General features: G+C 40.0%; 1 long non-coding RNA gene across 6 annotated transcripts in view; it reads left to right on the forward strand.

Moving 5' to 3' along the window:
* The window catches only part of LOC119248185 (uncharacterized), a 160690-nt gene that overhangs the window by 55933 nt on the left and 91468 nt on the right, over window positions 1–13289 (forward strand). The window contains exons 2-4 of one of the 6 annotated variants that reach the window (XR_008550898.1): window positions 5519–5671; window positions 9436–9586; window positions 10774–10921. This is a non-coding gene — a long non-coding RNA (uncharacterized LOC119248185). Of the gene's footprint in view, window positions 1–5518; window positions 5672–6711; window positions 9587–10773; window positions 10922–13289 lie in introns of those variants that run through there. The other 5 variants (XR_008550897.1, XR_008550900.1, XR_008550901.1 and 2 more) reach the window with 5 other exon arrangements.

Genomic DNA, 13289 nt, shown 5'->3' on the forward strand with positions numbered 1-13289 from the left:
ACTCCGTCTCTGGTGAATCCTCTCACCCCGCCAACCCCCGCCCGATGAACCTCTGGCCTATACCCCAGTTCTTCTATACACAAGTAAATAAATTGTAAAAAAATGAATATATACCATGTCTTCTAAAACAGAAACGCGTATTTTCTTGAGTTGCTTATTCATAATTTTTTGCACACATCCACCCCTCTATCCGTCTTTTTTGATGCATTTCAGTTGTACCAATTTGGATCGGTACATTGCATTCCAGTAAGCTCTTTTTCCTTCTAGTTCTGGGGATTAATCCCACACTTAATGTGGTATATACACATGTTGAGTCACAGTGATACATTATATAATAACCCGATTATATAATGTTATAATCCAGTGTTACTCCAATTAAAAAAAAAATAAAAACACCACTTTTAACCCTTTAATTCTTTGTTTCAAACTTTTTCTTCCAAAATCTAATATCCATCTATTTGATTTCACAAACCCTCAGGTCTGGTCCATCCTCACTCATCTGACTCTTTATTTTTCTAGAATCCTAACTCATGTTTTATTTGTGCATCTCTCTCATTAGATCAAATTTAAGCTCTTTCTAGATTGTATCTTTACCATGATTCTTCTCTAAGCCCCTCTGAGTTTTCTGTTTCCTATGTAAACATCATCGAGGATTTCCTTTCTGGTCAAAAAAGGTCTTGTTTCTCACCCCTTTCTTTCAGGAGTTACCGTATAGTGTCGCTGCTTTCATCCACGAGTTCTCCTTGGTGAGATCACACAGTCACTCATGTTCTCCTTCTCATCACCCCTACAGGCACAGCTCTCCTCTGTAGTTCTCTTTGGACCTTCCATGTACTGAAAAGCTTTCTTTCAAGATTCAAACTTGATTCTGCTTCTCTTTATAAATATGGGCCATATACAACTCTTCACTCTTCACTTTCACTGAAGAAGACCCAGGCTCTCCAGAAACCAGTGCCCACCCCATGCTGGAAGGAGGAGGCACCATATATTGGTGCTTGGGATTCTTGCATCCCAGGCCTCACATTTGGTCCTGTCCACCATGGGCTGCATCACCTGCAGTAAAGCCTCCATTGGCCCCACGCAATCACTCAGCCACCTGGTGGGAAGATCTCTGTAGCTTCTGACAAATGGTTCTAAGACCAACTTCCCTGGTTTTATTTGTCTTTGGTTGCGTGGACTCTTGACCCTTCGCATCCTCTGTGGCATAATGAAAACAGACACTTTGTATAGTAAGTCATCCAACTGCTGTCAGAAAGGTGTGCTCAGAACCCAGAGGCCGTTACCCCTCCGCCCTCACACTGGATATTTATCTTTTCAAGCTCTACCAGAGCCCTCTGCCATTACCCCAGTGGCCACGCTCCTTCCAGGTACGCAGAGTCCCAAATATGTATAGCCTATAGCTGGGCATTTCCATGACATCAGCATTCCAGCTGCAGTGATGACATTTCGTCTGAGCCTTTATGATGCTCTCCCCACCTGCAGCTCTCTCTCCTTTGGGCTCCTTGTCTTGCCTTGTTGCAAATAGAGGACCCTGCAAGGCCCTCACGTGCACTCTTACCCTTCAGTGTGTGATCTATAGTGCTGACTCTGGTTCCAGGACTTGCTCTGCCTGTAATTATGGACTTGACATTTGGGATTTTTCTTATGTCTCAGCCTCTCCCCTTAGGAAGCCACCAATTTTCTCCCCCTTTGCTCCCTATGTCAGACTGAGCTTCCAGTATCCAAAGCACAGAAAAGTTACAGCTTCCTCCCGCAACCAGCCTCTCACCTTGCCTAGAAGGAAAAATTTATGGGCTATAAGTTAGGGGAAACTAGACCTTGTACTGAGGTTGCAACTCTCAGATTATTTAATATAATAATGTGTCTACATGTTAAGTATTAACTGATCAATCTATTAATTAAATGTCTGGAGGATAAGTCAGTATTCTAAGAATCCCAATCATGTCTCAGAAATGGAGCCTATATTTTCTAAATTAACTTAAAAAGCAGGCACTATTAGGAGCTTATGAAATAAGTATATTAGAGAATAAGTAGACTCCAAACAACAAAGAATTGTCTGTTTAGTAGTCCCACATGCCAAGGAAATAAAAGACTGAACCACGCTAACATGGGGAATGACTTTAGGGATTAATTAATTGGTGATGGTTAAGGGGAGAATTAGGTTACAATGGAATATGTTTTAATTTTGGGGCGTTCCATTCTGTGGTCTCCATTGCAAGCTGAATTAAATCCCCAAGAAGGATGTCTGCCTCCTTCCTGAAAACTTGAATCATGGGTTCTGAGGTGAGTATATGTACTTCATGAGGGATGGCTGGAAATGCTGAATATTTCACAAAGGAAAAGGATATGGCTAGAATGATAATTTGGTTATCTTGATGATTCCTCCTTTGCAGTTGGAGAAAGACAATTTGGAAACATTAGACTTCAAAGAAAAACAAGAGCAAGATTGAGCATATTTGTAAATACTTCATAATTGTAATAAAGTGGTTCATAGAACTACCCTAATTTGAATGAGATATAAGCATAGAAATATACTCCATTATCTTTTATTTTGCAAATAATGTCATTTTTTTCTATTTAATGATGGCTTCTCTGTCAGTTCTGCTCAAAATCAAAAAAATAAGAATGTAATGATGACATCAATGACATGTCATATTCCAGAAATGTGCTGCAGCAGAGGGGATGTTTGAATTCAACACACACTCTCTCATGAAATTAATCTTTTGAGATTATGGTGGTCAGTTTCCCAGGTCTATCCACAAGCATTTTATAACTCCCTAATATAGCTTCAATCTAGCTTAAATAAAACACATTTTTAAAAAGTTATGAAGGAAGCAATTCTGCTGAGAGTGTATGAAATTCGAGAGTAATGAATAAGAGCTGCCCTTCATGTTCTGATTGGGAGGGAAAGTAGGTTTCATTAGAGAGGAGTCAGGAAATTTTAGGAGCAAGTGAAGTTCTGGCCCGAGCTGTTTAAGTCTCTTTCTCTCCACTGGGGCAGAATTGAGTAGCTGAACATATTTGCTGATTTTCTTGTACAGGGAAAAAAAAAAAAAAAGGCTGACAGTGGGGCTTGTCTGGTGGCGCAGGGGTTAAATCTCAGCACTATTAAGCTATTGTGGCCTGACTTCAATCCCCAGCCAGGGAGCTGACCCAAAGGGCACAGCAGACCTCTCCTGTCTCCCAGCTGCTCCCCTCAGCAGTGGATTTCAGTAGATCCACCTGTTCTGCTCCCCACTCTGTTTCTGGTGAATCCTCTCACCCCCTGTACCTGTGCCCTGTATCCCAGTTCTTGTGTGCATAAATAAATAAAATAAATCTTAAAAAAAAAAGCTGACCCTGAATTGGAACTGGGATAGGAGCTAGAGGCACATGTGTAAATTCTGCTGGTGACTTCCGTGAGCTCCAAAGGGCCTATGCTTGTTTCTCCTTGGACATGGAAGGAGAGAAGCTGCAGAGAAGATGCTCGAGCCTGGCACTGAGTAGGTGGTTGGATATGCATTGATGATGCAGTATGAGAGACCCTTCAAGAACTCCACAGATCATTTCCTTTTTCTCATTTGACCATTCATTTGTGATTCTAGAGATAGCTCAGTATTATTTTGCAAAGTGTGTGCTGTATGTTAGTTCTCCGAATGCAATGCCTTTCTCTCTGTGACCTAATGTGGGATTGATTTTTGTATGTATCATGTAGATGCTTGAAATTAATATGAATTAATTGTGAATTAATTAATTAATTGTGGAGAATTCATAAAACAATATATTATCATAAAATAACCTCAAAATCTGTTGTGTAACTATCTGTGACTCTACGATTTCTTTCTCCTCCAGTTTGATATTACCTGGCTTTCTTCTTCCTTGCCTCCCTCCCATCTCTCCCCTCCTGAAAATGTCTCAAAGTTCCTGTGTGGAGACAGAAATCTAGTCAAAGAGCACAGAAGTCTCTCCTACCAGGCTTATAGTGACATATTCAGCCTTCCTAGAACCAAGCATGGATTATTGTTAACATGAAACTGTCAGGTCTGAAAAGTGTAATGAGAGACTCAGGTCTAACAAGTCTCTCACTATCAAGTTAGGACTTGCCTGCTCTGACTCTCTTCTGCACTTACTATCCCCAGAGTAAGGAGTAAGCCTCCACTGAGCTTTCATTGTTTTAAAACTCACAATTTCCTGCCTTTCTCCATAGCCATCTTATTACATATTAGAATCTGGATGAATTAATTTATCTTCTATTGAAATGTATAACAAGTATATCTTTATGCATCACAAATGGCAATGGCAAATAATTGGCGAAGAAAAAATTCTACAGTTAAATACACTTAATAAAAAAAGCATACAAAAATAATACATTTCCATGAGATGGTCCACGTATTGGAGGATGTTTAATTCTGAGTTTTTGAAAGATTGATCACTATACATACCATCTAACCCAGAATGCAAAGAATATTAGCTGTTATTTAATTTAATGCCTCTGATTATCAAGAGAAGAAATTGAGACTCAGAGAAGACAATGACATTACTTCATCTGCTGAGCTGCTTAGTTTTAGAACCTGGGCTAAAATAAATATTTAGGGATTAGGTTTCCCATAATTTTTAATTCTGTCAAACTCTAATGATAGTCACTTGCTCTCAAGTTTTCTTCTGGATACTACAACCCGTCTCTTACCAAGGTTCATGATTTCTGGAATTCATCTGACCATAAGGTAATATGTCAAAGTAATATGCTACTCCTGGCGATTCTCTAATACCAGTTTTGTAAAACTATCCCCCACATGGGAATGAAATGGTTAAAACATTGTACAGCCAGTATCCCCACATCCACATGAGTAATTCAAGTTCATATATGTTGGATCTTCTGTCCTATGAATAGATGAACATGTTGCAGGCCACATAGCTACTGTGCTCACATCTAGTGGGTTTGACATCATGATCTGGTTGCTTCCAGCCATGTGAGTCATGTCATGACCAGTTGTGATAGTGTTTTTTGACTGGCTGCACATTTGAACCATCCAGTTACAATTTAAGCCAGAATCTCTGGTGGACAGACTGGAGACTGATAAATTACAGGCTCACATTCTGATGAATTCATTCAAATGTTTGCTAGCAATGATGAATAATTGTCATTATGACCTTCTTTAGCACAAAAGATAATTTTGACCCAAGTACCTAGAAATGTAGATTAATATTAAATCTGCTTGTAACTTTTATAAAAATTAGAGAAAACTGCATTCATTGCATATATAATCAAATTCCTTTGTGCAGTGACATTTGAACTCCCGTCTTCGACTGGTACTGAATGTGTAAAATAAGGATCATAATGCTTATCTCATAAAATAACTACAAGAATTAAATTGGAACATGATGCATGAAGCAAATATTTAATGATGTGATAATGATGGAGATGATGATAATTATGTTAATGATTGTCAGAGGAAAGCATGTTTATTAATAACACCTTTGCCTCGAGAAGTTAAAAAACTTCCTCATAATAATCACGCATCTATTTATTTCATTTCAGGCTGAGAGAAGATTCCAACTTGCAACATATCTAGGTACATTGCAATTTATATAATGTATAAATTATATAAAATTGTACCACCAGTAACAGCTTATTTAATGTACAGTTCAAGATAATTTAAAGCTAATGGAGTGACATGCAGAGATTCAAAAGGTGAGACAAAGGCTATACAGATGCACAAAGCAGTTTAAAATTAAATGGGTTCGTCTATTTAGACGTGGTTAAAAAGAAGATGAAAGGGGGATTATGAGTTTTGGCCTTTTAGCTCTGAAGCAAATAGAGAAGAGAGAAGACTATGGAGGGGATCTTCTGCAGCTTCACTGAGTGAGGATCCTTGAAATTCAGGGCAAAGCATTTGAATTTCAATATACAGATGAAATTTTGAACACTGGTGCTCTTATAATGTGATCATTGGAAGCCTTATCACACTTGAATTGAAAGCAATTTATAGCTGCTTCTACTGAGAGTTTATCGTGTACAACACCCTGTTAACAATATGAAATACTGTCCAATCACTATGGTTGCCATATCTAATGGCTCTTCTGCAGATGATCCCATAAATTACTTTAATGGAGTGGTAATTTTCTTTCATAAGTTTGTGATTTTGTGACTAATCTTATTAGAACATTTTTTTCAGAGACAGTGAAGCCAGAACGCGGAGGTATAGTGCAGGGTAGTGGCAGAGATGTGCTGAGAGAGAATGACGTCCTTATTCACCTTTGTCAGGTTGCAGGAAAAGGACGCAAACATCATGCATTGGCCCTGCTGCCTTTTTACATGTCTACAAGAGGACCAGCTCTGGCCATCCCTCTTGCAAGCTCCCCTTTTGTGGCTCTACTCCTTCCTTGTTCGGTCTGTGATATTAGATGCAGGTGCAAATATCGGCACTGTCAGATCATACTTTTTCTTTCATTTTGTAAAGACTGTTGAGATAAAGGCTGAACTGGGCTTTTCTGCTTTGGTGGATCCTATTTATCAGTGTTTGTGCTAATCACACTAATAAAGTGGCTCAACTATCTTAGCAAAACATCCATGGGCACTTTATTTTTTTTTTTTTTAAGATTTATTTATTTATTTATTTATACAAGCGCTGTGTACAGTCAGAAGCGCGGGAGGGTGAGAGAAATCACCAGAACAAGAGAGGGGAACAGTACAGGCATAGTGACGCAATACACTGCTGAGCGGAGCGGCGGGTGCGGCAGGAGAGGTCTGTGCACCATGTGGGACCCATGCTGCTGGCTGGGGATCAAACAGGCTCTGCAGAGGCTTTGGGCAGCTTCGCAGCCCAGAGCTCAACCCCTGTGCCAAAGCGGAGGCCCTCCAAGGGCATTTTAGAGCACTGCTATGTCCCTCTGTTAAAACATGCAACTACCCAGTGGTTCTAAAATCCTTTAGCAAGAGAAGATGTCATGTTCACAACAGAAGGATGAGTGGTTGTATTTGCTTCACTGCTAACATGGTGTCTCGATTTATAATTTGGTAAAGAGACAACATAGAAGGCATTCTAAAATCTTTTATATGTAAGGACAAAAAGTAAAGCAGCACTTTAAATGCAGCATTAATGTTCAAGAAATATTTCCTACATGAATCACACCAGAGTGAGAAAATCCTGATGCTCACAGCATTGGAAGTGACTCTGAACTCTTTCTAGGACTTCTTTTTGGTGTGTGGCAGCAGGAGACTGATCTCCTTTTTTCATGAAGGAAATGGAAGGTGCTGTTTACATTGCTTTCAAAAGAATTTTCTGAGATGGTCTAAGTGGTCAAAGAACTAAGTCCCCAGTGTAAATTTTACAAGATAGAAAAAAAAAAATCTGCGTCATAAAATGGCTAAGTACAACACAACAAAATTGGACTTTGTTCAGCTGAATCTATCACTGACAGCTGCAGAAGTTTAATCAAGTTCGTTACGTGTGTGTTGTGTCTATATATTTTTCTTTTTGGCCATCAAGACTTTAGTACATATTTCAAATATGGATTTACTTCCTAAATTCAGCCTTCAAAAAAACCCATTTAACACATGTAACATGAATCTTTCCTATTCCTTACTTTCTAGCCCCCTTTTACAACACACAATTTGCTAAATGACCCTCGCTGCTGCATCTGTTTCTCGCTGTCTGTCAGTCCGTCCATCCATATCCGTAAGTTCTTGTCCTAAACCAGCAACTTTAAAGAAGTAGACCCATCTTTGATTTTCATTCATAGCCTAATGAGGTATATCTGTGTGAAAATGATAACAAGAATTATGTCTATGTTCCTAAAATTATTTTCATTTGAGATTCATCATACTTCAGCTTTTATTGGTGCTAAAAATATCCTTAAAATATCACAAAATTACCTCTTCCACATCAATGCTTACTAGAAGAGGTAGTGAAATGTAGTAGGAAAAGAACAGAACAGAGCATGCAGAGACTTCTGTTCTGGTCTCAAATCAGGTGCTAACCACTTCCTCAACCTAGGGTTTTTGTTTGTCAAATGGCATTCTATTGTCATTGAAATTTTCAGATATGGATATGTGAATAGTTGTTTTGCAATCCTGCATTGTTTTTTTAAAACCAAGCTAGACAATTATTGTACAATAGAATGTAGCAAAAGTAATTCCCCAGCATTCTCATTTTATTCTTTCTTCTCTAAAACAGATGCTGCTGGCATTCCAAGTGTCTCCAGCCTTAGGGAGATAAAACTTCTTTTGCTTGCTACAGTATTTATGTATGCAATTGATTCTAGAAAACAAGGAATGCATTTTTAAGGATGGCTTGATTTTCGTTTGGAAAAAAATAAAAGTTTGTACTAAAAACATTAAATCAGGTGCAGTTTATGTGGCAACGAACTAAGGAAAACCAGATAGTAAATAATACAGAGAATCTTGCACATTCAAGCACTCAAAAAGAAAATGAGAAGAGAAGAAACTGCACAAGTATTGAACGAACACGGAGGACATAAACAAAATAGTGACTGACACCATCTAAAATTGCTTTCATTCCCTCTTAACACTTTTCACTCAACGACTTCTTTATAACTTTCAATTAACCCACACCCTCTGCTTGCTATGTCTCTTTTTTACTGCCAGTGATATTTAAAGGAGATACTAAATTATAGATCTAGACATGTTTAAAAGACTTCTTGTTACTGGTTTTGGTGTGCTGTGTCTGATTTTAAATTTCAAAGGGTGTGGAACTCACTAGATTAGTTAAAATCTAGTGTTAGGATTGCTTGTGATTAGAACTCCCAAGCCTGGCACTGACTGACTGGTGTGGTCTACACTGAGACAGTGTTAGAGAGCCATGTGCATGAAAGTGGGGGAGCATTGCAGAACATTGGATGGGCACCACTTCCCCAGCCCCCTCTTCCATGCAGCCATATTGGACAACAAACTCCAGTGTGGCATGAACTGGACTTCCTGAGCAGGGGAGTTACTGGGGACAGGGGCAGTGCTGAATGGACTGTAGAACAAGGAAGGCAGGTGGGCCTGGACTTTGGCTTTTTCAGCTTGGACTTGCACCCAGGGACTTGGGAGAGACACGCAGAGTCACTTGGAAGAGACACAGTGGTAGAGATAGATATAAGGAGCAGATGCTCTGCTGGGCCTTGGCAGAGAGAGTGGCAGATGTTGTCCTGACTTCATGGTAGATTGTTTGTTATATTTAAATCCTGTTTCTTTCCCTTTGCCCCAGCTCTTAAGGACCTGCTTCACCTCCTTCTTCTTGTTACTCTCTGTCAGAAGGTGCCTTAGACTTCAGCAAGCTCTTGGGCCTCAGTTGCCCTGCTTCTGGTCAACCCTGTCTGGCTGGCATTTGCCAACAAGGGGCTAGGTAGATTTGGTGTTTTGTTGGAAAAAAATATCCTCTCTTCTCTATGAGCATTAATTCTACTAAAGATCTATAACACTAAGAGTTGGTTTTGCCTTTGTGTACATAGATGACCAGATTCCTGTGTAGCATGCAAATTGGAGGGTCCCTTGGTGCTCCTCAGTCATACACTGACGCACTACCTGCTTGTCTGACCCTGTAGGATGTCAATGAGCCTCTCCTGGAGTTGTGACATGTGCCCTAGAGGTCCCCCATGTTTGGTAAGGATTTAGACTCACCACTCATTTTTCTCTCCCTTTTATTTTTTAAGATTTATTTATTTATTTATGCAAGCACTGGGTACAGTCAGAAGCGTGGGAGGTTCAGAGAATTCACCAGAGCCAGAGTGGGGAACAGAACAGGCAGACTGATGAAATACACTGCTGAGGGGAGCAGCGGGCGCGGCAGGAGAGGTCTGCACACCATGTGGGACCCTTGCCGGTGGCTGGGGATCCAACCGATGCTGCAGAGGCTGCAGGCAGCTTTGCAGCCCAGTGCACAACCTCTGCGCCACCAGGGGAGGCCCACCACTCATTTCTCTTTATATAAGAACTTCCTTGCATCTACTCCAAGTCTGGAAACAAATCTTTAAATTCCATTTCACATAACACTGTCAATCCCTTTCAGAAATCCAAATTTGGGGCTTTTAGAAGGAAAAAGAAAAATATCAGATGCTTTCACTTTTAGGAGGAATATAGGGGAACCAAATCAGGGATCAGACAAAAATATAGTAATAATAAATAAAAGAATAAAATTAACAGGCAACTATAAATCAGAGACATTCTGCAGGGGACGGGGTGGGAGAGGGATCTAAACGGGGAGGGGAGAGCACAAGGGACTATGGTGATGGTGCCCAGGGGAACGGGTGGTGGGAATTTTACGGGGACAACACTTGAGAGGAGAAAGCATACATTGCACAAAAATGAACGATGATGTAAAATATATATAAATAAATAAACGAACAAATTAGGGGCTTTGTTTCATTAGAGATCAAAGATTTAATTTTCGAATTTTCAAAACCTATTTCATGTTTTGAAAAGATTCCAAAGTGGATGTGAACGGCTCTTAAGACCCAGGCCCCCTCTTTGCACCCATTTTCTTAATGAGTTGCTAATCCTTCCCCACCAGCCCTTGGCCAGCAGCACCAACCTCAGTCTAGACGTAATGGAGCATGTGAGCTCCCTTGGTCTTTTGTAAAACTTGACTTCTGCTTTCTGAGTTCTGGAACACTCCAAGTGTGCATGTGGCCACACCTCTGGTATCTAAATACCAGTGAGTGAGGCAGCAGCTGAGCTGACAGTGCTTAACCTGAAAAGTCATTTGACAGAAAGTCCCTCACCCTTGTAGTCAAATTAAAGTGAACATCTAGAAATATCATTTCCCTGGCATTCTTCTATTTCTGGAACAGAAAACACAAACTGTGACCGGATACACGGATAACCACAGTGAACGGGGGAAGGAAATGAACACATAGGCATCACATGGTTGTTTGGAGTTGACAGATTGCCTACAGTTTAGAAGGTTCCAGAAGAATAAAGAAGGGGACATGCTCTAAGGTAAACCAGCACTGGGAAATGGACACTTAGGGAGCAGCTGAGGAACCTGCTTCTGAAGGCCTAGAAGAAAAGAGTGTATGTGTTGTTATAGTTTAGCAGTTTAGATAAAATGTGTCAGTGATAAAAATGCTGTTGTTGTTTAATGCTAAATAAATCTAGAAGCATATGTTCCCATCAAAATCAATGCATGATCGAGAGTGAAAATTTGGAGTGGGAATTTGGAGTCTTTTCAGTCTGCCCACACCCAGTGTCCTGGCGTGCGTCGTTTTATTTTCTCTGGGGAGTTTACTTCCACCTTCGTGTTGGGTTGAAGCTACAGGATGTTGTCTCTGCACACTGAGTGATTCTGTTGTATCATAGTATTTACCAGCGAGCTTCATTCATTTTCTCGAGTCACATTTCTTTTTTTTTTAATTTATTTATTTATATATATTTTAAAATATATATAAAATGTTTGGTTCCCCCCCTTAGGTTGAGTCCCCATAAAATTTCCTCCTCCAATAAACCCATGTGCCATCACCTCAGTCCCCTGGGCTCCTCCCTCCCTCCCCATTATCATTTCCCCACCCTTCCCCTTCAGGATGTCTCTGGTTTATAATTCTCTATTTGTTTCGTTGTGTTTGTATTGTTAATATTTTTCCCTCTGTTGTCTTATTTTGTTCCCCTATATTCCTCCTATAAGTGAAGCCATCCAATATTTTTCTTTTTCCTTCTGACTTATTTCACTGAACCTAATTCCTTCTAGCTCCATCCATGTTACCTTTTTGATTGCTAAGTAATATTCCATTGTGGATATATAACACATCTTCTTGATCCAATCATCTGCTTATGGGCATTTGGGTTGTTTCCAGGTTTTACCTGTTATAAATAGTGCTGCAATAAGCATGGGGGTACAGGTATGCTTTTGAGTCACTGTTTTTGTGTCTTTTGGGTAGATCCCTAGGAGAGTCACATTTGGGAGGCAGGTCTCTTGTTTAGCTGCAGAAAAATTTTCCAGTTGGAGTAAAAAGGAAGGATGTGGAGGGAGACTGGCTGATGAGAATTTCTACTTTATTTTCCTCCAGTCTAGATTAGAACAAAGTATTATTTATATATTTATGTATTTATCCATTTATTTATTTATTTAAAAAGATTTATTTATTTATTTATTTATTTATTTATTTATTTATTTATTTATGTATACAAGCACTGGGTATAGTCAGAAGCACGGGAGGGTGAGAGAATTCACCAGAGCCAGAGCAGGGGACAGAACAGGCAGACTGACAAAGTACACTACCGAGGGGAGCAGCAGGCATGGCAGGAGAGGTCTGTTGTGCCATGTGGGACCCTTGCCGGTGGCTGGGGTTCGAACCTACACTGCAGAGGCTGTGGGCAGCTTCACAACCCAGCGCTCAACTGCTGCACCACCACGGAGGCCCTCAAACTAAGTATTTTTTAAATAGTGGAAAAAAAAAAAAACAGAAAGAGGTAACAATCAGAAAATAATAAGCCTACTTGTATGTATATATAAGCCTACTTGTATGTATATTTTTTATTCCTTGTAACAAATAATGACATAAAAGATAACCCAGCAAAGCTGGTGTGGGAAAGAGTTTCTTCCTTTGCAGTATCTGTTTGTACTACTTTAAAATTTGCCAAATTTTCATCTAATAAATTCTATAAAGATAGAGAAGTAATTAAACTGACCTTAGAAAGCAGGTGTGTATTTGCTGAACTTTTCTTTAAATGAAGGTGTTGACAGTATTTTTGGAATTTAAATTTGAGGTGTTAGACTGGGGCTGTAGCTTTAAAAGTATGTGTGGATTTTTGTTTTATGATTATTTTAAAATGTACCGAAAGTTTACAAGTTTAATTACAGCCTCACCATTTGTTTCCAGAAATACTAGGCTTAAAATGTAAGTATAACATTCACACAGTATTTAATCCTCGGCTTGTTCCTCACAATCTGCATCTGCCTTACATTTGTGGAGGAGAAATTGTAACAGACCAAACCAGAGCTTTGCTTGTGCCCAGAAAGTCAAACTCTGAGTCAGGAGAATTGTCTTTACAGAAAACAGTTTTATTGGAGAGAGCCACACAGGGAGTTGGGGGACTTGGTCCCCCAAAATGACCAGCTCCCCAAATGGCAAGAGTGCAGGGACTTTTGAAGGGGTAAAGGAAGGTAAGGGAAGTGAGGGCTTCACGTTCCAGGTCCCAAGAGGTGCTGGGGGGTCAAGAATCAAGCCATGCTCCGCACCCCCTGCCCCCACACACCCAGCAGCTGTTTTCCCTGCCTTCCGTGGGTACTTGTTTCCAATGCTGCTGTCAGCACAGGGAATGCACTGGGGCTGGATCACAATCATTTTTCCAAGTTCCCAGCAACGCAGGT

This window comes from Talpa occidentalis, unplaced genomic scaffold, assembly GCF_014898055.3.
Source record: "Talpa occidentalis isolate TD23 unplaced genomic scaffold, MPIMG_talOcc4v2.1, whole genome shotgun sequence".
NCBI lineage: Eukaryota > Metazoa > Chordata > Mammalia > Eulipotyphla > Talpidae > Talpa > Talpa occidentalis.